Source organism: Podarcis vaucheri (assembly GCF_965113315.1).
Source record: "Podarcis vaucheri genome assembly, chromosome: 8".
NCBI lineage: Eukaryota > Metazoa > Chordata > Lepidosauria > Squamata > Lacertidae > Podarcis > Podarcis vaucheri.
In genome coordinates this window covers 63,310,374-63,337,201 of record NC_138766.1, presented here as the reverse complement: position 1 = coordinate 63,337,201, position 26,828 = coordinate 63,310,374, and the positions used below count along the sequence as shown (strand labels likewise).

Below are 26,828 nucleotides of genomic sequence, written 5' to 3'. Positions count from 1 at the left end.
CATGGGGTGTGCTGACATCACACGGCCCCAGGGAATTTTGAGGGGGCCCACTCCCCTTGAAAAATTTGGGAGTCCCTCGGCTCGTGACTCCCTAGATGGCACAAGCGCACCATAAGAAGTGTTGATGTCTCATGGTCCCAGGAAAAGGGGCCCACCCCCTCCTTTAAAATTTTGGGGGCCCTCAGCCCTCTGCCCCCATAGATCATACAATGGCGAGTGCTGATGTCTGGCCTCTTGCATAGATGCCACACTGGGTCCCTAGTCAGCAGGTGGAGCACATCTGCAAGGTAATTAGCAGCTGAGGAAATACACAGCTGTTGAAAATTAGGCTTTGGAGTACTTATAGAGGAGAAGGAAGAGGTGGGGCATAGAGAACTTGGCTGGGAGTGGTATTTGTGGGGCTGGCAGGCTACAGGGTGAGGTGTGGGGCTAGAGGTACTGCAAGGAAATGCTAGGGTTTATTCACTGGGGGAAGAGTTTGTGGTGTAAAGATCATTCTTATGTTTTTATTGTTTGACTGATACTTAGACAGAAATAATACCCATTACAAGTATATTTTTATAATATACTGAGATAAAACTTGCTACTTAATCTAAGAAACAGCAAAGTCAGAAGGAAGAAAATACAAGAAAAAGAGAAAACAAAAGTAGGAGAAAGAGAAAAGGGAAAGAAAGAAAAAAACTAAAGAAAGAGAGTAGAATAAAAGGACTTCTGGGTCTCTGCAGCTGCTTATGATACTCATTTTTTAACATTCTATCTTCTATAAACTAGTATTATTTTTTTTCAGTCTTCAGTTTCAGATACTGAAAGTTCATTTTCTCTTTCACACAAAAAGTCCATAGGAAACTTCCAATCCTTAACAAATGCTAGTGATGCAGGCAAAACCCTGCCCTTGTTAGACCTCACCAATCAGACAGAGGAGATGATAGAGTCCAACTTTTTATTGGTCTGCGCAGAGCACTTGATTCAGCGGGATAATTCCCAAAAGCTGAACACTGGGTGTTGTCCACAGGGACTTTTTACAGGGTTTACACACATTACGTTTACACCTCAATGTGCTAACCTTACAAGGGCCTCTTGGGGGCCTTGTCTACTTGTCTACTTGTCTTAGAAAACGCTGGCATTAAAGTTCTGCATCTTGCCTGCATGCCTACTTGGAACATTAAAGGGAGAGGGGCCTCCTAAAGCATTTTGTCCTTGGTTCAGCCATCATAGCTAGTTTACTCCCTAATTCACTCCCAACTGCTGCTGTATCTTATCCTTGGTGTCTCCATCAACTGAGCTTTTTGTGTATTTTGTGAGTAAAGGGGTTTCAAACAGAACCCCAATGTAAAGGGGGTTCTAACAGAACCCCCCCCCAGTGCCTCATTCCTCCCCTTCAAGCTTACGGTGTGAGGAACTCATCACCATTTACTTGACCCTCCTGAGGTAATAGGTGGTGTTGTAAAAGTAACTGCATGTGGGCTATGGTGGAACTCATATTAGGAACCAAGTGTCAGATTAAGTCAATAAGGCAAGCCACAAATAAAACAAAATAAAAGCAAGGACAGCCAGGAGGAACATGGCTGCTCCTTTTCCTAAACTTGCTATCCATCCAGTTCCAAACTGATTAAACCACCAATTGCCAATTGGTTTACTTTTCCAGACTTCTGCTGGTACATGGGCTACTTTGGGGGTACGGCCATTATGTATTATATAACACGCATTTATAATCCATTTGGGGCTTAGGGGGAGGGCACTCCTCCTGAGGGAAGTAGACTGGGGGCCCCCACATGCCCAAGAATTGGTCAAATTAAAGGTGGGTGCTACTTCCTCCATTAGGTTAATATACAGATTGTGACCTGGTTTTGGTACAGGGTTGGCATTGTTCCATTTAACCATTAAGACCAGTGTCAGCCCCCCACTATCGTCCGAAGGGGTGTGATTGCCATTGCCCTATTTGGATCGGGGCTGCCGGTGGGTGTACTCAGGGATTTGGGAGCCAGAGCCGAGGTAGCAAGACACTCTCATCCTCGAGGAGTGAAATCTGTCAGTGTTTGAAAAAGAAAAGGTTCTGACCTCCTTTTTACACCTTTGCCTATTCCTCAGACCTTAGTTGGCACAAAAGAGTCTTTGAGAAAGAGTATTCTTGCAGAGTATTGCTGCTTTTATTCTTAAAAGTCTTTATCTCCAACCACGACCGACAATTTTTACACACACCAAACGCAACCAGCTTTCTTCCAACCAACCAACCCACACCCAACACTAACATTGACCACTCTATATACAGGTACAATTTGGTGAAAAGTTGCGTGAGTCATTGTCGGCTGCTGACTCATGCTGACTTAGTTCTTTTAGCATTAAAGAAACAGCGGCCAATTTTTAGCCGTGACAAAATCTCTCCACCTCCCTCTATCCTGAGCTTGTTTATTCCCCTTCTTAATGTGACCCATGCGGCCACAAGAACACCGCTTGGACGGGGGGGGGGGGTATCCCTAAGGATTTTCACAATGTGTTGGGTGTCCCCTTCCATTCACTTACACCTGACAACTCCTCAAGCTTCCTGTGCGTACAGCAACCAAGAGTTGCTCACCAAGTCAGAGGACTCACAGCAGCAATGCTCCGTGCAGGATGTATTTTGCTTACGGCAGCCGCACTTGGGGTTTTTTTGTTTTTTTGTTTTAAATTAGTTTTCAAATTTTAACAAATCCATCCAAATTTAATTTAATACATTTTTTCAAAAGTAATTAGATTTCCCACTCCCATTGCAAGCATATGTCCATTAAATTCCTGATGTTACCACTTCATTCTTTTTCTTTGATCACCTTGTCAACCTTCTACTAGTTTTTTTTTAAAAAAAAATTATTTTCCATTTTATAATACACGTTCACATCATAACACTCTACTTTATGTCTCTGGCTCTTTAGAGCCTGTCAACTTCCTTCCCTCCCACCTCATGGCTTTCGAAATTATATCATTTCATTTTGCACATTTTCCAAATCTAATTACACACATTATACAATAACTCAAAATTTAAATAAATATAGAAGGTAGAAAATTTCTCATTACAAGTCTTCAAACAACCCTGCTAGCGATGTTAATTGCTTACAATAATCTTTCAGATATCGTATAAATTTATTCCAGTCTTTTTGGAATACTTGATCATGCTGGTTTCGGATTTTTCCTGTCAGTTTCACCAGTTCTGCAAAGTCCAGCATCTTTATCTGCCACTCTTCTTTTGTTGGTACTTCTTGTTGCTTCCATTTTGGGGCTAAAAGAATTCTTGCCGCAGTTGTTGCATACATAAACAGTCTTTTATCTTCCCTTGGTATCTCTTCACCCACTATACCCAATAAAAAAGCTTCTGGTTTTTTAACAAAATATATTCTTCCCCAAAGAGATAATTTCATCCTTCCCCACACTTCTAACTCTCTTAAACTCTTTCCAAACAGGTGTGTAATTGTCTTTAAACAAATTTATATTTTTTGCAGTTAACCATATACCTAGGTACTTTATCTTTTTGACTGCCATTATTCCTGTATTGTGTTGCAATTCCTCACTCAAATGCACAATCAAATTTTTAACTAACATTTTCGTTTTTAAGTCTAAGTCTGGCTACTTGCCCAAATTCTTCAATCCTATCCAATGCTTTGGGTATTCTTTAGATCCAACTCTAATTCCTTTTACATTTTCAGTCGTTTTTATGTTTCTTGTCAGAACTTCGAGGACTATTATAAACAATAATGGTGACAACAGACACCCCTATCTTGTTCCTTTTGTAATTTCAAAGTTATCCATTAATACATTATTAACTATTAATCTAGCTTTCTGTTCTGAATATACAGCTCCTATACCAGTGATGGTGAACATTCAAAACCTCTTGCTTTTTTATCTTTTGAAAATATGTCATTCATCTGGTGATACTCCAGCCAACTTGATAATTTATATTTTAATTCCTCATAGGGCCTGATCTTTATTACATTATTTTCTTCTATCAGTATGTCTCTGTACATTAGCCATTCTCCTTTCATGTTTAATTTTTTCACTGAGAAGGCTTCTTGGGGCGACAGCCACCATGGTGTTTTCCTTTCAAACCATTCTTTATATCTCTTCCAAACTTCATACAATGATCTTTTTATGATATGATTTAGAAAGTCTTGGTGTACTCCAACCTTGTCATACCAAAGGTATGCATGCCACCCGTATCTATTTCCAAACCCCTCTAAATCCAATATGTCTGTGTTTTTCAAACTAAGCCATTCTTTTAACCGTGTTATACAAGCAGCTTCATAATATATTTTAAGATCTGGTAACGAGAAGCCTCCTCTTTCCTTTTTATCCGTCAGAAGTTTAAACTTTATTCTAGGTTTCTTCCCCTGCCATACAAACCTAGAAATCTTTTTTTGCCACTCATTAAATTGACCTGATCCGGTAACAATTGGGATAGTTTGGAATAAAAAAAGCATCTTAGGTAAGACACTCATCTTGACAGCTGCTATCATTCCCCAAGGCAGTTTAAGTCCCATGAAGAGGCCTGAATCCCAATTGGAAGCGATCCAAATGGTCCGCATCCTCCAGGCGTGCCTGGAGTTGTTCAGCAACCACCCGCTCAATCACCTTGCCCAAGAATGGAAGATTTGAGACTGGGCGATAGCTAGTGATACTGGCCAGTACTAAAGATGTTTTTTTAAGAAGTAGTTTAATGACCGCCTCTTTCAGCAGGTCTGAGAATGCCCCCTTTACAGAGGGAAGCATTCACCACCCTGCAGAGCCCATCGCCCAGCCCTTTCTGGCTTACTTTTATTAGCCAGGATGGGCAAGGATCAAGGAGACGTGTGATTGGTTTCACGCGTCCAGGCAGCCTGTCCACGTCCTCGGAGGTAACGGTTTGAAATTGATTCCATGCAGCTTGACTAGACAGGGCTCTAGCACTCTCCTTCCCCAGCCCTGCTCCCACGGTGGTGTCTAGCTCCTTCCGAATATGAGCGACTTTATCTGCAAAAAACTTTGCAAAATCATTGCAGGAGATCTTGGGGTCTTTACAAGGCCCTGGTGGTAAAGGTGGTTCCGTTAGATTGCTAACCACCTCAAAGAGTCTCCTGCTGCTATTTTCTGCAGATGCAATAGAGGCGGTGAAGAAAGTCTTCTTCACCATCGCTATCGCCACTTGGTAGGCTCGACATTGAGCTCTAACCTGTGTCCGGTCCGATTCAGAATGAGTTTTCTGCCACCAATGCTCTAGCCGTCTCAGTGATTATATCCTCGCCCTCAGCTCTGAAGAAAACCACGGGGCTGTCCAGGCTCCATGCAATTGGAGAGGGAGCTTCGGAGTCAGACAGTTGATAGCCCTGGTTAACTCCGTATTCCAGCAGGCCACCAGGGAATCAGCTGAAATGCCATCAACATGGGATAAAGCATCCCCTACCACTCTCTGGAAACCATTTGGATCCATTAAGTGGCAGGGGTGGACCATCCGAATTGGTCCCACCTCCCTGCAGAGGGGGAGGGTCGCAGAGAAGTCCAGTTGCACCAGGAAGTGATCTGACCATGGCACTTCTTTTGTTTCACTTTTACTTAGTGTCAGATCACCCATGTCACTAGAGGTGAACACCAGGTCTAGGGCATGTCCGTGAATATGAGTTGGGCCAAACTTATTCAGGGACATCCCCATGGAGGCCATGCTTTCCATGAAGTCCCGAGCGGCCCCTTGTAAGGTCGTGTCAGCCCTTAAAAACAAAACGCAAACTATATAACAACCAATAAAACAACAAAAAACAAAAACCAAAAACAGAACAGTTATACTAAAGTTAATCTCCAACCAGATATCCATCCCTCCCACCCACCCCCAACAAAGCAAAAAGGGAAAGAAAAAAAACTTAAAATGCCAGTGACTGCTTAAGGACATTTATCAATCACTTCTTTATTCGACCGTCAGTCAGAAAAAAAAACATTTGTCAATACACAATTAAAACTCCAGGAAGATTTTAGAATTTAGCCAACACTAAAGTGGGCTAAACAGATAGCCCCATATCAATACAGTCAATTAAAATCTTGCAGCGCTTAAAAGCTAAAAAAAGAAATTTGGCCACCAAAGAAGGTATAGCTCTGGTGACGTATTCAACAGGTGTAAAACCTGGTTTTCTCCGGGTGGAAAACTAGATTGACATAGGAGCGAGTCTATAAAATTTTGTCTAAGCTCTGCATAAAAAGAGCAAGTCAAGAGAATATGTTTGGTGGACTCAACCACACCCATAGCACAATGACAGATTCTCTGGGCGTATGGTACTCTCCTGTACCTTCCCCACAATATCGCAGAGTCAAGGACATTTAATCTAGCCGCTGTAAGAAGTCTACGGTATTCCACATAGTGAATTTCTGCAAGGTAGGGGGCTGGTATGGTCCGATAAATCTGGTCCCCTAGGAACATCCCTGGTTTTACCTGGGCTATGTCCTCTTGTCTGGCAATGTCACTCAGTCTCCGGGAAATCACAGCTCTAGCTTGATTGTACGTCATAGACTCAAGGTAAAGGTGAGACAATCCCCAGGATTGAACCTCATTAGTGACCTCCCTTTCCCATGATGATTGGAAATCGTCCCTCAATATCAAGGGGGCAATACCCACTGGTTTAAAACAAAGCTTGAGCCATAGCCAGAGCTTCGTCTTCAAGGCAACATACCGTAGAGCTTGCCAGCCGACCTCTAATCTCATAACCGCACCTGCTACCGAGGGGGGAATCCTAAGGATGGCTCTAAGCAATCGCGTTTGGATAGAATCCAGTTTCAAAAAATCCCTACAGGAGCCTAAAGAGATGCCCACCAAAAGAAGGGGGAGGACTTTCATTTGAAAGAGTCTCAAAGCTATCTTCACTGATTGAGCCTGATTCTTAGCATATAGGAATCTAATCTGGATGGCTGCTTCAGATGCGTTGGTTGTTATATAGTCTCTATGGGCCAAAAAAGACCTATTTGACCGTATTACTTGTCCCAGATATTTAAAGCAGTTAACCTGCTCTAAGGGGATCCCGTTCATCGACCATCGATGGAGTCTCGGTCGGGCAGAGAAGACCATGATCTTAGTCTTAGCATAGTTGGGTTGGAGTTCATGCTGATCACAGTATTCATGTAGAGCTTGCAACATTCTCCTCAGTCCAATAGGGGATCTGGCAAGAAGTGCGGCGGCATCCGCATACAGAAAAACATTCAGAGATCGGCCTGCTAATTTGGGGGGGTGGAAAGCATCATTGGCCATATGGGTCACCAGTGAGTTAATGTAAAAATTAAACAATGCTGGGGCCAATAGACAACCCTGTCTTACCCCTCTAGTGGTGGTAACAGGGTTGGAGACTAGGCCTTTATTGTCTAGCCTGATTCTCAGAAAGGTGTTTGTATGGAGGCTGATAATCAGATGAAGGAGACGACGATTGATCTTTGTAGCAGCCAGTTTTGTCCATAGCTGCTTTCTAGAGATTCGATCAAATGCTTGCTTAAGGTCAATGAAAGCCACATGAAGAACCTTTGGGGCTTTACCGGCATACTTTTCCACCAGGTGATTCAAGGTTAATATTTGGTCTATGGTAGATCTTCCAGAGCGAAAACCCGCCTGTTCATCGGCAATGATATTGTTGTCCTCCATCCATTTCGATAGTTTATTTAGCAGGTACCCCGAGTAAATCTTCCCAATGGGAAGATTTAAGGACATTTTAAAACACATTAGACACTTGAAACAGGGAAGCAATAGCAGAACAACCCCGCACTTCCCCAAGAGTTTGTTCCAAAGGAGTCCACCCCCACTCTCTAGGCGTTGCTACAGGAGTCGTTTTGTAGCTGGGAGCGTGAAGGACTGGGCCCCGCCCCCTGGGCCAGCAGGAAATATATATTGTATAACGATTTTCTTATAATATGATTTAAAAATCCCTGGTGTACCCTCACCTTTTCATAAATTAGATACGCGTGCCAACCGTATCGATTGTCAAAACCCTCCAGGTCTAAGCGCTCTCTTTGGTCTATAAGTATTTGATGCTCGATTCTTGGTTTTCTTCCATTCCTAATAATAATAATAGTAATAATAATAATAATAATAATTTATTATTCATTATTTATACCCCGCCCATCGGGCTGGGCTTCCCCAGCCACTCTGGGCAGCTTCCAAAAAAATATTAAAATAGTGTAATTCATCAGACATTAAAAGCTTCCCTAAACAGGGAACTCTAGCAATGTCTTTCCTCCAGCTTTTAAAACATTTCATTCCTCCCAGTATTGGAATGGTTTGAAACAGGAAAATCATTTTTGGTAGAATGTTCATTTTAACTACTGAAATCCCAGAGGGAGAGGTGAAGTTTGTTCCAAATTCCCATATTTTTATATCTCATTCCAAGTTTTTATGTAGTTATCCTGGTACAAACTGGTGATATTCTAGCCAGGTTATGCCTATCTTTTTAAGTTCATCATATTTCTTCAATTTTAATTGATTGTTTTGTGCTTCTAATAGATCTTTATACACTGGCCAATTGTTTCCCATATTTTTCTCATTGTCGGAGATTGCCTCGACTGGTGAAAGCCACCATGGTGGTTTAGGTTGCAATGGTGTTTTGTATTGTTCCCATACTGTGTATAAGGCTTTCTTTACCATATGGTTGAGGAACCCTCTGTGATTCTTCACTTTGTTATGCCCTAAGTAACCGTTCCATCCAAAAACGTTATCCCACCCCTCTATGTCAAGTATTTTGGGTTTTTTAGCATTATCCATTCTTTGAGCCATACAAAGCTTGTTGCATTGTAGTGTAATTTGAGATCCGGGACTGCGAATCCTCCGCTGTCTCTAATCTCTGTTAATAGTTTAAAATTTATGTTGTTCATCTTTTCTTTTAAAGGGTGAGATAGAGAGTCTTCCAACATCTTACAATATCTTGCTGGCAAACCGTCTGGTCCTGGAGGTTTTCCTGCTGAAGGCAAAAGGCTCTTAAGGTTTCATCTTCAGCTGCAAGTGCAAGGTGAGGTGTTTGCACATCCAGGATTTGTGCAATCCCTGCCTTATAAGGTTTTGAAGAGGGCTACTAAGAATGGAAGAATGCTCAATGTTTTCCCCAGCTCTGATTTTTAAAATTATTATTTTAAGAATACAGCCTTGAGTTCCATCACTTGAAGTTCCAACTTCTGGCCTACAGGAAGCAATGGTTGATTTAGAGACTTCCCTCCCACACACCCCTCTCCCTCCTTCAGACACTACAATCCATCCAGTCACACACAGACAGCCCCTTCTTTATTTTTTTTTTTTTTTTTAATAATAGAATTTTATTAGTTAAAAATACAAAATTTACATTACAAATATATTCATACCAGAAAATCCGTCAAGAAGTCAAAAAATAACAGAATAGCACAAAAAAGAAAAACAAGAAACAAAGAAAAAAGACAAAAGACAAAAGACAAAATTACAAATAACAGAACTTCCGTTCAACTCGGTCTTGGAGTTACCAGATCTTATATTACTTCTGCAGCACTAATAAAGCAATTATACATCGATGATTCTAACTATCGTCTACTGATAAATTATTTATTCCCTGGGTATTTTCAAAATAAGTTAAAAACTTATTCCATTCGTCTTTATACTTGCTTGCGTTATTTTGTCTTATTTTTTGTGTTAATCTCGCTAGTTCAATATATTGATATAACTTCAATTGCCACTCTCCCACCGTAGGTAAATCAGAGGTTTTCCATTTTTGTGCTATTTGGATCCTCGCCGCAGCCAGGGCATATTGGAAAAAAGTTTGGTCTATTTTCTTTATTTCTTTACCAATCAGCCCTAAGAGAAACAACTCTGGAGTTTTGGGGAGGTTATACTTCAGAATTTTTTTCATTTCGTCATGGATTTGCTTCCAGAATTCTTTTATTACATCACAGGTCCACCATATATGAAAAAAGGTCCCAACCTTGTCTCTACATCTCCAGCAGGTGTTATCAACAGATTTATACATTTTTCCTAGCTTTGCTGGGGTCAGGTACCAGCGGTACACCATTTTCTCTAAATTTTCCCGCAGGGTTACACAAGCTGTAAATTTTATACCTTTCGTCCAAAGTGTTCGCCATTTATTATAATCTATGTTATGGCCGAGGTCTTTCTCCCATTTTACCATAGCCCCCTTTACCTGATCTTCCTCGGTATCCCATTCCAGTAGTTGTTTATACATTTTAGAGAGGAGTTTATCATTACTTTCTATAATTTCAACCTGAAACCTCGATTTTTTCCCATTCATACCCAATTTCTTGTGCTCACCCCATAAAGCGTTAATCTGATGATAGAGGAGCCATTCTTTTATTTTATCTTTCAATTCCTCATAAGGCTTCACCCTCCATCCTGTTTCTGTCTTTTCCAAAAGATCCTCATACGTGCATCTTTCGTCCGCCATATTTATTTTTTTTATTTTAATGATATTGGTTGGGGAGAGCCACCAGGGGACACCTTTCTCAATCAGTTTTTTATACCTCCTCCACACTTCCAATAATGGGCCTCTAATTATATGATTAGAAAATCCTCTGTGGGCTTCCCCTTTCTCTTGCCATAGGTAGACATGCCACCCGAATCCAATATTAAAACCCTCCAGATCTAAGAGGTCTGTATTTCTAAGGATGACCCACTCCTTTATCCAGCAAATACAGGCTGCTTCATAGTACAGCCTAATATTCGGGACTGCGAATCCGCACCTTTCTCTTGAGTCTGTTAGATATTTCAACTTTACTCTGGCCCTCTTCCCCTGCCAAATAAACTTAGTCAGGGTTTTTTGCCAGTTCTTAAGGAGGGAGATGCCTTTAATTATCGGGATACTTTGAAAGAGGAATAACAATCTCGGGAGGATGCACATCTTGATAGCCGACATCCTCCCTGTCCATGAGAGTTTTAATCTATGCCAGGTATCTAGGTCTTTTTTGATATCCTGCCACACCTTATTATAATTATCCTCAGCCAGGTTTATATTTTTAGGTGAGAGCCAGATTCCCAGATATTTTACTTTATTCACAATTTTAATGCCAATCTTTTCCTCCAATTGAATTTTCTCCTGTTCAGTCATATTCTTTGTTAGGATTTTTGTTTTCTTTCTGTTTAATCTGAAACCGGACAGCCTGCCAAAATCCTCCAGGAGTTCCACTACTCTACTTGCACTATCCAGTGGGTTCTCCACAGACAGAACCAGGTCGTCAGCATAGGCCTTTAGCTTAAATTCTTTCTTCCCAATTTTTATCCCCCTCACATTCACTGCCTCCCTTATTCTATTTGCAATTACTTCTAAAACCATTATAAATAGCAGGGGGGACAGTGGACACCCCTGCCTTGTGCCCTTCTTGATCTTAAACGGTTTCGTGAGATTGTCATTTATAATCAACCTAGCCTGTTGTTCTGAGTATATTGCCCTGATACCTTTCATATAAGGACCTTCAATACCTGCCTTGCCCAAGCACTGTATTAAGAACTCCCAAGAGACGTTGTCGAAAGCCTTTTCGGCATCTATAAAGATTAATGCTGCAGGGACGTCTATTCTCATATCTAGGTATTCAATAATATTTAGTACGTGGCGGACATTTTCTTTTTGGTGCCTGTTTGGGAGGAAGCCCACTTGATCTTTATGAATATATTTCATTAAAAGCTTCTTAAGTCTGCCAGCCATAATGTCGGCAAAGATCTTGTAGTCGTTATTAAGCAAAGAGATTGGCCTGTAGTTTTTTATATCTGTTTTTTCTTTCTCTGTTTTTGGAATCAAAGTTATATAAGCCTCCTTCCACGAAGCCGGGATCTTCCCCCCCTGAAAGATGTTATTGATCACGTCTTTTAAGACCGGGGCTAGGTGTTCTTCTAATGTTTTATAGTATTTTGCGGAGAGACCGTCCGGCCCTGGGGCTTTCCCGATCTTCATTCTGCTAATGGCCTCCTTAACCTCATTTACTGTGATCTCCTTATTCAGTTGTATTCTATCCTCTTCTGAAATATATTTCCTTTCATTTTGCTCCAGATAGTTTTTAATCTCGTCACTGTTTTCCCTTCCTTTTTCATATAACTTTTCAAAAAATTGGGTAAACCTGTTTTCTATTTCCTCTGGGTCTTCTATGATATTATCCTCCAATATTATTTTATTTATCACATTTTGTTTCTTTCTTTTTCTTAGCTGCCAGGCAAGTAACTTCCCCATTTTATTTGCCGACTCGAAATAGTTTTGTTTTGCAAATTTAATTTTCCACTCTATCTCCTGATTTAATACCGCTGAATATTGGGATTGTAGCACCTTGGCGGCGCGATTAGCCGCTTCGTCTGCTGGGTTATTAATTAATTTTTTCTCATAACTTCTCAGTTGGGAGAGGATCTCCTCTTTCTTACGCTCCCTTATCTTTCTCCTGTAATTATTTTGTTGTATTAAGAGACCTCTCAGAACCGCCTTACTGGCGTCCCAGACTACATCTATAGGGGTTTCTTTATTCAGGTTTAGATCTAAGTATTCTTTTAAAGTGCCTTTAATTTTTTCCCTCACCTCTTCCCTATCAAATAGATTCTCACACATCCTCCATCTGTATTGTCCCTTCGCTTCATTTTTTATTTCCATATTTAAAGCACAATGATCTGATAATGTCCTGGGATAAATCTCACATTTCTTAACTCTCATGGAGAGTGTTCTCGTCACCCAGATCTGATCTATTCTACCCCAGCTCTGATGGGGTTCGGAATAATGAGTAAACTGTTTAGAGGTCGGGTTTTGGTATCTCCAGATGTCAATTAGGTCTAAATTTTCTTCCATGTCACTAAAGGATTTCGGCAGTTTTCCTCTGTTCCCTTTTCCCTTCTCTGTACTCCTATCTAAGTTCGGCGCTGGGACGCCATTCATATCCCCAAGCAAAATTAATTTGTGGGTATCCAGTTCTAATAGCATACCTTCAAGTTTTACAAAGAACTCTGCTCTATTTGAATTCGGAGCGTATACCGTCACAACATTAATTTTTTCCCCTCTAAAGTTTAATTGAATCCCTAGAATTCTTCCCTCCTCATCCTTGCATATCAAAGTCGGTTCCCATTTCTCTCTAACGTATATTACTACTCCTCTTTTTTTCCTAACATCAGAATTAATAAAGTCTACCCCTAATTTTTTATTCACCAGAATATGTTTGTGCTTTTTAGCAATATGGGTTTCCTGAAAGCAGATTACATCGTACCTCTTATTTTTCAAAACTTTCTCAATTTTATTCCTTTTAACTTTCTCGTTCAATCCGTTTACATTCCAAGATAAAAATTTCAATGAGTGTGCTATGATTTACCTTTATCTACTTCCCAACCTTTAACCGTATTCGCAAACTATAATCTCTCTCCTTTGTTTCCTGAGAGCTCCCCCTCTTCTGCCGCATCCGCTCCCACTGCGGCCTCCTCACCATCTTCATCTGATTCCAGTGCCTCCTCCTCTACACCTCTCTCTTCCTCATATCTATTCCTTGTCTCTCCATCCTCTTTTTCCGATCTATTCCTTAATCTATTCTCTGTCTTCCCCAACTCTTTTTCATATCTTCTCAGAAACTTGTCTGCCTCCTGTCTGTCAAGCAATCTAAATTTTTTCTCTTTATAGAAAAAGCTAATCCCTTCCGGAAATTCCCATCGAAATGGAATCTCGTTTCTCTTCAGAGCTGCTGCCACTTGTTTATATCCTTCTCTTTTACGAAGTAGCCTGACCGGTATTTCTTTATAAATGATAATAGGCCTTCCATCAATTCTTAACCTATTGTTGTAGCTTTTTCTCAAAATTAAATTTTTCATTTCCAAAGAATTGAAGATCACCAGGCAGTCCCCCAAGAATTTGCTCACTCTCATATGATTGGGCCTAGTCATTCTATATACATTATCTACAGTAGCTGCCACCTCTTCTTCCCTTAAATTTAACCATTTGGAGAGTTCTTTTATCATTTTTCCTCTAATGTCTTCATTTCTTTCCTCTGCTACTCCCCTAAATTTAAGATGGAGCTGTTTTAACCGCATATCAGCCATGGCTAGGTTATCCCAAATCCTCTCTTGTTATAAAATTATTATTTTAAGAATACAGCCTTGAGTTCCATCACTTGAAGTTCCAACTTCTGGCCTACAGGAAGCAATGGTTGATTTAGAGACTTCCCTCCCACACACCCCTCTCCCTCCTTCAGACACTACAATCCATCCAGTCACACACAGACAGCCCCTTCTTTAAATGACCAGAGCTAACATTGCTTTGTGTGTTTTGAGAAACAGCAAAATTTTGGAACCGCTACTGTATTAGCATAGCCGCCAATAATGAGGGAGAACAGAAAAGACACTTTGATTACCAAGACAGTGGATCATAAAGTGGAGATTGACAAGAAGATCATCAAAAGTAGCAGCCTGAACCAAAATGAAGCAGCCTCATTCAATGACACAACACACGTACTAGCAGCCCCGTTTGCTTGGATATGGGATTCCCTCCTACCAGCAAAGAAACAGCTGGAATGATTGGGTGGGGAAACAGCTGCATTTGAGGTGGCAGGAGTACAGATGTAAAATTTCTGGAAATTTTGAAGCCCTGAGAAAAAACCCGTTTCCCCGTTCTTTTCCAGAAAAAATAGAAATTTTGGGAAAATTGAAAAAATGTTCAGTGTGGAGTAGTTTTACAAATTGCATGAAACACAGTGTATATAACAGTATTCTGCTTGCAGTAAAACAGGTAACCACCACCCCCTTTCCCTCTAAAACAACAAAAAAGCAGGAAACCACCAACATAAAAAATAATAAAGTTAAGGTCCACCTCAATATTTAAGCTCCATAGAAAGTCTACCCTTTGAGTGGCGCTTTAAAAAAAGAAAGAAACAGAGGACACAACATATGCATGCAGTTTATTCAATCTCGTTTTCTGAACTACTGCTATCATTTTCTGTTGCTTCTACCTCTTCCTCTTTGTCATTTTTCTCATGGACTTCTAAAAACTTTAGGTTTGCACAGATTGAAACAAGCTTTTCTACCCTTTCACAGGTCAGTTTGTTTTTTGATTTAGGTATGAATATTACCAAACATAGATTCTTTCACATGCAGCAGAAGATGCAGGGATCTGCAGCAAGTGAGATGCAAGAGGTGTCAGAAGTTGTGTGGTGCAGAGACCTTGCCACCATGTTGCAGGGGGGATATGTTTTGCAGAAACCCCAGAATGCATTCCTGGCCCAAATCCCTGAACATGTTCTATATTCTCCAACATTTGAAAGTACTTTTCCAACATCAAATCCTAAATGTGCAGCTTGTTTCGCAATCCAGTCAAATACAGTAGCTGCAGCTTCCGGATTGGCTTGCCCGATATGGCGGACAGGAGTTCTTTTGCAGAAAGGGCACCGGCGCTTTGAAGACAGCGGAGAGCCGCTAGAGCACAGCGGCGCCCCGAAAAACCGTCAGAGCGAGCGTTCTGAGGACCTGGAGTTCCTGCAAGTGCCGGGAACGACTCCCCTGCTCCCCGGTAAGCTCTGAAAAAGAGCGTCAAGTGTGAGCGGGGTGGAGACGGTGGCACAAGGGAATCAACTCGCTTCCTTCAAAGCACGAAGCTCTGAGTCTGGCGATCGTGAGCGGCCAATTCCTCCAAGGAAAAAAAATAAGAAATAAAAAAACAGATTTTTGTATCATAGCCATGTGGTTAGGAATTTCTGACAAAAGTGCAATGTCTGATTCAGACGAATGGATTGCTGAAAAAAATGGTGTTAAAATCTGTAGGGAGTTCTGCATCTGAACCCAAAACCCATCCTCATCAAGCACAGTTTCTTATATTTCTGGGAATTTTAAGATCCTCAGTTATTACTGTTGCTTGAAGAGCTTCTTTGTTTTTTTAGTAAACTTTCAAAGGAGATCACCACTCCACCCCAGAGTGTTTTACCACAGAGCTTCAGTGTCACTATTTTATTCTGTACATTCCCCACCCCCCGCTTGCTTCTTCTTGAAGACTGCGGTGACAAACATGAGTAGCTTTTACATATTTGATAACTTCTTTAGCTCTTCTATAAATCCTTTGAACGGTGTCCAGTTTCATGAAGTCACTAAGTTTAGTCCATGAGACTAAGTAAGTTTAGTCCATCTTATTGCAGTAATATGTGGATACTTATCCATTATGATTTCCCATGCAGCTTTCATATTACTTGCATTGTCAGTCAGCAAAGCAAATACTTCACCACTCTCAATTTTCTCTAAAACTGCACATATTTCACTGCTGATATACTCTGCAGTATGTCTGTTCTCTCCAGTTTCAATGCTTCTAAAAAAGACTGGCTGAGGTGTTGTTATCACAAAGTTGATAATTCCTTCTCCCCAAACATTTGTTCATCCATCTGTACGTACTGCAAGACATAGTGCTTCACTGATTTTTCCTTGTACAGATTCCATCACACGCTCATATTCTGACTCCAAAAGAGGCTTGCTCAAGGAATGTCTGCTTGGCAAATGATATGATGGTTGTAATAATTTAAAAGCTTCCTGCCAATATGCATTTTCAATTATTGACGATGCTGATCCAGAAGCATATATTGCTCTTGCAAGGGCATGGCCAATTTTCTCCTGATTTTCAGGTGTCATTTTATCTATAAATGAAAGTAATAATAATAATAAATTTTATTTATATCCCGCCCTCCCCAGCCGAAGCCGGGCTCAGGGCGGCTAACAACAATAAAATTTATGGTATGGTGCATTTTTGTGAGGCAGTGGTTTGCAACACTTCTTTACTTGAAGATGCTGGTGGTGGTGGTGAAGAAATACTTTGTAATGATCCAGAAGCAGCAGAAATAGAGTTTCTGGAATTAGAACTTTGGAAGGAAAAGCTACTTGCACTTTCATTCTGGTCCTCATCATTTCATTCCACAAAGTATTTTTTAACGTATTTAGGGAACTTCTGGCATGCAAGAATGTGTTTTGTCATTCTTGTAGCGTCTGGAAAAGAATATTTCTTCTCACAATATTTGCAAATTGCAGCTTTGCGCTCTCTCTCAGCAGAAATTGTACTGTGGAAATGTTTCCAAACTCTAGATGTTGGTATCACCATTTTACTGAGAGGGGGGAAAGAAAAACCAATTTACTGACCAGACTAAAGGTAAACATTATGCTGTGGTGGTTAATAGGAATCATTTAAGGGTTACAAAAGAGAAACTAATTTGTCAGACAAATTTACCCTCTTACCTGTTAGTTAATGCCTGAGAGGAGGACAGAAACTATCATCACCTATTTACCAACAATTACTCAACTGTAGGAGGTCTGAGGAACACAAGAAATTAAACAGGAGGCTTTCCCCTGTGGTGCCCCTAGTGGCACAAATGCATATTTCTCCTGTTTGAGAACAGCATTGAGAAGTATAGTGTTACTTGAATTCTATTCCAGGATTTGCTTGTCTTCAGCTGAGAGAATTTGCAATAATATAAGACTTTACAAAAAGTCTCAGAAATCTTTCATTAAGGTCTTCATGTTATATAGTTTGAATACCATGTCATAGATATATTATCATTGGAAAAGAACATATTCCACACACTTTCCCCCCCCCACCCAATTTTTCTGAGGAAAAGGGGCTTTGGGGGAAAATGGGGGGGAAACCAATTTTTTCTGGCTTTTTCTCAGGCCTTACCATCCCTAGTGCTGTGTGAATAAGTCCTTCCTTTCGTCTGCCCTTAATGACAGGTAATGAGATAAAAAACAACAACTAACAGATTCGTATGTAAAGATCTGCAACTCAGGAGCTCTATATAATAGCAGACATGCGCTGTTGCAGGAGAGTCCATTTAACGCTCCATCATGCCTGTGCTTCTGCGGAGCTACAGATTGTGTCAATGCTCGGAAGCACAGCAATTTCACAATTTCTCTGCAGCAAATATTTTACCACTTCATTAGGAGTTATGAGTAACTACCGAATGTCTCACAGCAGCAGGGAGATAATGAGGGACTAACAAGCATTAATGTGGCACTTTGCCCAGAGCAGAGCACACTTCCATTTTGCTAGTCATCAAATGAGAGCATGCTTGTAGCATCATATATGACTGAGGAGACAATACCCCTTTAGAAATTTAAATTGTTAATCATCACTATCAACGTTACTGCAGTGTTGTACTTTTTGTCATTCGTGTTTTGAGAAGTCGAACTTTTCCGCACAAATAATACCTCAAAAAAAAATTTTTAATTGATAAAAAACATAAGGCAGCAAATCAGAATACAGATACTACGGGCATAAAATTCACATTACATAAAATAACAAACTGTAATTTCTCAAGTAATGGCCATTTCTGCCAAGGAAAGAAGCATTCTATTTATAAAGAAGCATTTGGTAATCCAGACCAGATCACCGAACATTCAAAAAGGAGAAATATAATAGTCATGGGAGACTTCAACTTCTCCAATATTTGGGACTCAAATTTTCCCAAGGATATGAGGTCCAAAAAAATTTATCCATTGCCTCGCTAACAAATTTCATTTCCCAGAATGTAGAAGAAGCGACAAAGGGATCATAGGGCCAGGCCTAGGTTCAGGTGTAATGTTAAGCCAACCCACAACTTACCGTAGCTTCCAGCAGTGCAGTAGCAACAGGACTGAGGCAGAAGAGAAGCACTCACAATTTTAGTTCTCTGCACCACCATGCTGCACCTTTAAAGCATAGTTTAAACTGTGGTTTAACGTGGCATGCAAACCAACCCACAGACATATTATGGGAATTTATTTTATGGTTTATTTCATTCTTCCTAGGAGTGGAACTATTTGTTATATTCAACCCTTGGTTGCTGCTTTTAAGAGGCCATTGCATGTTTAGTTCTATCTTCTCCTGTAACATTCTAGGGCAACTTTCCTACGAAGATGTCCTACTAATCTAAATTTTAAAGGTCTCCCTCCCCCCCAAAAATCTGTCCATCCTGCTAGAATATTTCTAGCTACAGCCATTTTTAAAAAGCAAGCATTTTCTATTCTTTGCTTTATTCTTCTGACTCTACTTGTATTTGGCATTTTGTGCTAGAAGTGTGAGAAAGCTAATTTAAAATGTTTTAATTAATTGTTTCTATAGTGCGAATAATTTGAAAGCCATTTGGTTTGCATTACCAAAAAATATCTTCCAAGATTTCCACCACTCTTAGTTCTTTCCACCTCAATAGCTATTGATGAGTTCCTTTATTAGGAGCTATTAATGAGGGCCCTGAGCTAAAGCTCTTATTGAAGCTAAACAGATTCTGCTTTAGAATTATTTTGAAAATCTTCCTATCCAAAGATGCAAGGCACACACAAACACACACATCCTCTTAAATTTGATAGGTTGCCCCATGAGGGTTGTGGAAGTGATTTCTCACATGCTTGAATGAGTTATAGTTGACATGTATGGGATTTCTGGAACATTGTGGTTTTTTAATATAAAAAAACAGTAAAAAGCTTAAAAATTTGGTCAACCAAAAAGGCAAATAAGGGTGAGCATCAGCACTCAGCAACTCTGGGCAACTTCTGTGTCCTGGCACCCCAAAAGCTACGAATGCTTGCATTGGTTCCCCCTTTTCTGGCCTGGCACTACACTGGCCAATGGAATATGGGATGTGGCCATTTTAATTGACCACAGTGCATATGATATTGCGGAAAATTTAAATGCTGCTGCTCCCCCCTGCCAGGAAAGCCCACTGAGGAGTGTACTTTGCCCAGGACGCTCTCTGAAGTGGGCCCCAATGAGAAGCAAAAATTTAGCAAACCTGGAGGGTCCAGTCCCCTGATTTCTCATCTTATTCTCATGCTCAGTTCTGCTAAATACAAAGCTATCTGATGTGTAGTTATACAACTTTATTCTAAAGTCTTAAGCTTCTCAGCTGTAGCCAACAAAATCATCCAGTTAACACAAGGACTTCTGCTTGCACAACAGAACTGCCTCTCTGTCTCCTCCCTATAAGTGCTGCCCCAAATCTCTTCTGGGAGCATTTTTTTTTTTTTAGCGGGGAAGTATAGCAAGAGAGAAGAGAGAAGAAAACATCCTTTGTGCAAGCAGAAGTCCATCGCTGGAGATAACCCTCTAATTATTACAGTTTTGAACTACGGGGGAAAAGATTGGTTGGTACAACTTTTCAAAGAACATTTTGCCCAATTTAGAATCATCTAAAAGATTGTTGAAACAGTACTCTTCATACTGAGTGTTAAAAACAGTGACTGTAAAATTGTTCTCTCAATAATGGTTTTGGACTTGGGCTTTAATTCCACAGACTAATGTTTTACAAATGTGTGGAATGAAGCCCAGGTAGCTGCTTAAAGTACATCTCTAAGCTGTACATTCCTTATACAGTATAAGCAAAACTATTTTGGGTCCCTTGGGGAACTCCTTCTGTGATATACTGGAGATCAGGATATTACTGCCAGGTCGGTCCCCAAAAATGAGAGAAATTAATTATATATTTCACTAGGCTATGATTTCAATCCTTCTGTGCTATACTGTTCTCAATCAGACCACCAAGCCACGTCCCACAGGTCTCTTCCAAAGTTACCTTCATAGTGGAAGAACTGCCATAGTTTGATTTCTTTCCACATTAAGAAGGTAACACCAGAAGCCACAGGTCAGGAAATTGGTGCCATGCTGGCGTGTGAGGGAGCCACACTGATGCTATGTGCCTTGGGCTTTTGACATTACCTTTGCAATGTATGAAGCCACCATGCTGCAGTGCAGGAGAAGAAGAAGAGTTTGGATTTAATATCCCGCTTTATCATTACCCGAAGGAGTCTCAAAGCAGCTAACATTCTCCTTTCCCTCCCCCCCCAACAACAAACACTCTGTGAGGTGAGTGAGGCTGAGAGACTTCAGAGTAGCCCAAGGTAACCCAGCAGCTGCATGTGGTGGAGCGGAGATGCGAACCCGTTTCACCAGATTATGAGTCTACCACTCTTTACTACTACACCACACTGGCTCTAGTAGCCTACAGGCTTAGATACACTCTGCATAGCTGTTTGGACACAACTACCAGCCTCTTATGCTCATTCCTCCTCAGTGGTGGTCTAAATTCGACCACAAAAGTGCCACAAAATGGAACCACTGCTTCAAGCAGAAGCTACAGCAGAGGAGCCTGGGAATGCTCTATCTCCTCCAGTGCATGCAGTGCTCAATCTGTCTTCAGCTACCATAGAGAACAGGGGGCTGTGTGTAACTGTGTTTGCATGATAAGGTGTGTGAATGGGGTGCATAGCGTGTGTGTTTTTTAATATGTTTGTGTGGGTATATGAACTTGGTTGGCTTGCTCTCACCCATTTTGGTGCATGTGGACCCCTAGCACTTTCTTCCAGATGGGGATGGTGAGATCCCCAACTCTGCTGTGCGTAGTCTCATTCCAAAAATTTAACATCAGAAGGGGCATCAAGGGGTACAGAACAAAGTTGCAAGCCCAGTACATTGGCCAACAAAATGGCCACCATACCAGAGAGTCTTGCATGACCCAAAGGAAGAGGCACTCGAGTTGCTGAGCAAAATAAAAATTGATGCCATTAAAATGCTTCTGTGGAAGCTCCTGAAAAGGGTCAGTGTTATGGCGCAATAGCTTTCATATGCTTGTTTCTCACATCTGAATGCATGCTTATTGGAAAATGTTCTGAGAATCCACTTTCTAGTTCTGATACATATTTCATTTAATTTAGGCAAATTGCTCATTAATCAGGCTTCATTGCAATGAAGGGATTTTGCAGTATTTGGTCAGAATTCCATTGCTGGCATTTTGCAGAAATGGAAGATTTTGCAGACTCTGTTCTGTGGTGCTTGGTACTTTTTACAAGCTAACCAGTTGTGCATATTGTAAACCCACTTCTACAATGGCCTTCTCACTCTGGGGCTAACTGTGTTTACCTATTGATGCTGGAAAGAAGCTTTACAGATGCCCTCTACTTACCCTTTCCCAGATTTTTTCCCCTCCATGTATTTCAGAGTCCTGGAGAAAAATCTACCCTCAAAATGTTCCAGTTTTCAGGAAAAACAATTACATTTCTGTCTGTCTGTCTCGTCACTCCCTTTGTTGTACACTCTAGCATACAATAGCATCTAAAACAGAAGCCCAGAGTAGGTATCATAAATGTGCTGCCTACTAAAGTTGTATATTTAGCCCTATATTTTTAAACACCACAAGAGTTATGGTGGCTCTAAAATTAGAGCCGTAATTAGAAGTGGCAAGCAAAGAAATGGGCATAAATCTATTCTTCAAAAACATTTGCCAGTTTCTTTCCTTTTGAACTTTCCTCCTAAAAGCCTTCAGTGCTAAATGAAAATTAGATGCTTTTACCATAGGCTGCTTCTCCGAAGCCCAAAGTGTATGGTGAAGCTGCAGTACAAGTTTGAGGGCCAGACAAATTTGGGGGAGGGAAATGCTTCCTGGATTTTGCACCCCACTCCTTTGTTTTACTGATAAAATACCAATATGGACTTTTTCTTCTACTGTGCTTGTAAGTTGCTTAGGAATAATAAAACAAACTAGATTTGCGAGTTGGCTAAACTCAGGGAAGCAGGGAAGAGGAAAGCAGGAGGGTGCTGTTGTTTTTTAGGGGGCAGCAAATATAGTGTGTTCAGTCCTTATGCTGAAATTCTTGCCTAAACACTTGTCCAGGCACAGCCTTTTGCGTGTCAAGGTCCCCAGGGCCACCCCAATAACTCACACATCACACCCAAAAACTTGTTTAAGGTTTTTGGCATAATTTTGGCCACAACTTTATTAAAATACAAAAATGTGAGTGGTTGCTTAGGCATTGGTTGCAACTATCTGCCCCCACCGTGGGGGACAGACTGACATTCCGCACGATGCAAAAGTCAGAAAAGGGGAATACACTTGGGGGGTAGCGACGGAGCAGGGAACCTGCCCTCAGCCCTCCCCAAATGCAACCAGGAGCTCATTGCTATGGCCCAAGCCCCCTTGACAGAGTGGACAAGCAATAGTTAGCCCCCGATTCCTTTAACAGAATCCCTTGCAGCAGCAGCATTAGAGGGGCAGGCACAGCCAATCCATGCCCCTCAACCAACCAAACCATAAACCAATGCCTAACCGCAATCTTACAAGTTGTGACAATTTGCTACACAGTAGGCAAAAACCAAATGGCCCCAGCCCATCAGCCAGATGGACAAAATACCTACCGGGCCCCTGCCCCAACAGCAGACAACCCCATGACAGGCATAGCGAGGTCAAAGCGAACAACCCTAATTCTAGGGAGGGGGGGACAGGCAATCCAATGCACGGGTGAAAAGAGGAAGCCCTAGCCTCATGCAAGGAGTTTTAGCATTTCTGGCTGTCAATCAATCAAATGGCAACATTAACTTCTTCCCAACAACAAGGGAAGCCCAATCGCATCAATGGCCAACAGTCAATTAGCCCGCCCCCATCTTTGGAGTGTCCTGGCGGCCCCCACTGCAACACGTGCTCTCCATGAAGGAGAACACGCTTTCCTAAATGCTAAGTGCAGGAGACTGCTGCTGCTGTTCTTGTTGTTTATTAATGTCCCCGGCACCACCACACAGACAAATATTTATCTCAAGGCAACGTAAAAAACATAATAAAAATTTTAAAAGCTACAAACAGTACCAAAAATAATAGGAGACGAGTTAAAAGCCTAAACAAGATGGACACCTATGGCAAAGACCAATCCATTTTGCTGTGAAAGTTTGTCAGAAAATGTCCTCAATTATTTCCAGAAAGAACAAATAGTGGACACCTCCTGCATCTCATCAGAAATGTTGTTCTACAGAATGGTCTGAACAAACACAAACCCCTGTGTTGTAAAATGTAACAATCTACAAAAAATGCAAACACAACACACTGGCTAATAACTGTTAGTGAATATATAATATGATGTCATTCAAAATATACGAATAAACCACTTCAAAATGATGCATATATCATACAACACATCTCAAAAAATATGCAAGTAACTACAAGTTGTTATATGTATCAAACAAAGAATCAAACAAATCAATGAATAGCAAGGAACGCCAAGCCGCCTCTCAGAGGAAGACATCTCACAAAAGTCTCAAAGGAAGACGCCTCTCCGAAGTTTCAAAAGGACGGTATATCCGGAATAGTTCAACTGTTTCAGAATAAAGTCTTCATCAGCAAATAATTATCAATGAAATATTCAATCTAGTGGGGATCATGCTAGTGGATAAGTGCTCACTGGATAGTGTAGCTGCTCATATTTTGAATGACATCATAACCGATTACAGTGGTACCTTGGGTTAAGTACTTAATTCGTTCCGGAGGTCCGTACTTAACCTGAAACTGTTCTTAACCTGAAGCACCACTTTAGCTAATGGGGCCTCCCGCTGCCACTGCGCCGCCAGAGCCCAATTTATGTTCTCACCCTGAAGCAAAGTTCTTAACCTGAAGCACTATTTCTGGGTTAGCGGAGTCTGTAACCTGAAGCGTATGTAACCTGAGGTACCACTGTATATATTCACTAACAGTTATTAGCCAGTGTGTTGCGTTTGCATTTTTGTAGATTGTTCCACAGGATGGGGCAGCCACATTGAATTGCTGTGGAGTGGGCTTCTGACGTTTTAGAGGTTTCAGTGAGAAACTCTTATGCAGAATTCAGTGATCTACTGTGATCTACGGATAAGGCAGTCTCTCGGGTAACAGGGACCTGAGCGGTATAGGACATTATATGTTAATATCAAAACTTGGGCAGCGAGCAGATTGGCAGTCAGTGGAAATCCCAAACATGACTGCCCCAAACATAACATATAATTTGTATTATTATATTCCTATTAGGACTGACGTATTGTAATACAGTGGTGCCTCGCAAGATGAAAATAATCTGTTCCGCGAGTCTCTTCGTCTAGCGGTTTTTCGTCTTGCGAAGCAACCCTATTAGCGGATTAGCGCTATTAGCGGTTTAGCGGCTATTAAAGGCTTAGCGGAATAGCGGTGAAAAGGCTATTAGCGGCTTAGCGGATTAGAAAAAGGGGGGAGCAAAAAAAAAATCGGAACACTTGCAAGACGTTTTCGTCTTGCAAAGCAAGCCCATAGGGAAAATCGTCTTGCGAAGCAACTCAAAAACGGAAAACCCTTTCGTCTAGCGGGTTTTCCGTCTTGCGAGGCATTCGTCTTCAGGGGCACCACTGTATTCAATTATTTAATAAAATTTAATATGCCTTTAAAATTGATTATGGAGGATGTACCCACCATCCAAGTTTGACTTTATTGCAGTGAGACAAATATTTCTTTAAACTTCCCCTTTCTAAGAACTTAGAAGTGGGTAATAATGCAGCAACAAAATAACCACTGAAATCAGAATAAAGCACAAACATCAGATCTTAGCCACAAGCATGGAAGGCCAATCCAAAGAAAACCTGAACCAAGACTTCTAAAAGATTATCTAGAAAACAAATTTTTATGACTGCAACTAAATGGCCAGGAAAATGTCTCACAAGCAGATTTTATGGTAGATATGGAACAGCCCCTGAAAACAATACTTCTCATAAACGTACAGAGGAGACCCAGTCTGGACACTAGATTCCAGGGATTTCCCCCATATAAAGCATGTAATCTTACTATAGCCTACCAGCCCAACCCAAATAGAATCATAGAACCGTAGAGTTGGAAGAAACCATGAAGAAGAAGACGACTTTGGATTTGATATCCTGCCTTTCACTCCCTTTAAGGAGTCTCAAAGCGGCTAACATTCTCCTTTCCCTTCCTCCCCCACAACAAACACTCTGTGAGGTGAGTGGGGCTGAGAGACTTCAGAGAAGTGTGACTGGCCCAAGGTCACTCAGCAGCTGCATGTGGAGGAGCGGGGAAGCGAACCCGGTTCACCAGATTACGAGACTACCGCTCTTAACCACTACACCACACTGGCTCATCTAGTCCATCCCTCAGCAATGCAGGAATTCTTTTGCCCATTGTGTGGCTCAAACACATGAGCCTGAGAGTCTCGTGCTCTACCGACTGTACAGGGGAAGCCAGTGCAGTGCCTGCGGCTGCTACAGCACCCATGAAAGCTTTCATTGACAACTGTTGTAAACAAAAATTGCCCTTTTCCCTTATGGAGTATCCAAGAGCCCATAAAGAGTCCTTACATAGGTTCCCTATTGGTAGGAGAAGATAACAGAGGCCAACCAGAGAATATTGAGAAGCAAAGCAGCTAGTAAGCTTGATCTTTATTGATCTGTTGCAACAGGGTGCTCACCTCACACGCAGGAAAGGAGGAGGAACCCAGAAAAATGGCGCACAAGGCCTTATAAAGACACTTGAAATTGCCACCCTATAGATCAAGACCACCCCCAGAAACATCATACATGCATCACAGAAGGGGTGTAACCTAAGACCACCCCCCAGATACATCATACCTACATCACAGAAAAGGTGGTCTAAAACAGAAATTTGAATGTTGTTTTTCTCCTATCGTTGTTTATCTCCTGTCTGGCAGGTTACTTGATTGGATTTCCTGGGGAGCCTGGCTAGTCTTTCGTAATAATAAATACTTAGTTCCTGGGCCCAAGTCACAGGCTCACACCCTATTCGTATCTTAAATGTACCCTTAAGACAGGATTTGTGAGGAAAGAGACAATGGGAGGTTTCCCACTTTGACTTTGCAGAGAAAACATTTGCTCAGTTTAGGAATCAAAATGGTTTCAGGTCGATCTTCCTGTGCTGATCTATGTATGTGCTTGGTTGGTACAGTTATGAACATTACCATATATCTAAGACCTCAAAATTCCTATCGCACAACCTCAGGCAGGATCCAGCCTCCCACTCTGAGTTTATTTATTTTTAAAAGTCTCTAGCTCTCCTGGAAAGAAAGTTACGAAACAAAATGTGCAAGTACTATTCTAGGCAAAATGAGACAGCCTGGCTGCACTGACCTGGCAATGCTTTTAACCAGTGGGTCAAGT

At 41.2% G+C, this 26,828-nt stretch overlaps 1 long non-coding RNA gene across 1 annotated transcript in view; it reads right to left on the bottom strand.

Annotated features, from left to right (window-relative positions):
* Positions 1-26,828, bottom strand: part of LOC309538522 — a 78,844-nt gene extending 52,016 nt beyond the window's left edge. Inside the window, exon 1 of the long non-coding RNA XR_014222268.1 lies at positions 26,799-26,828. This is a non-coding gene — a long non-coding RNA (uncharacterized lncRNA). The remainder of the gene's footprint in view (positions 1-26,798) is intronic.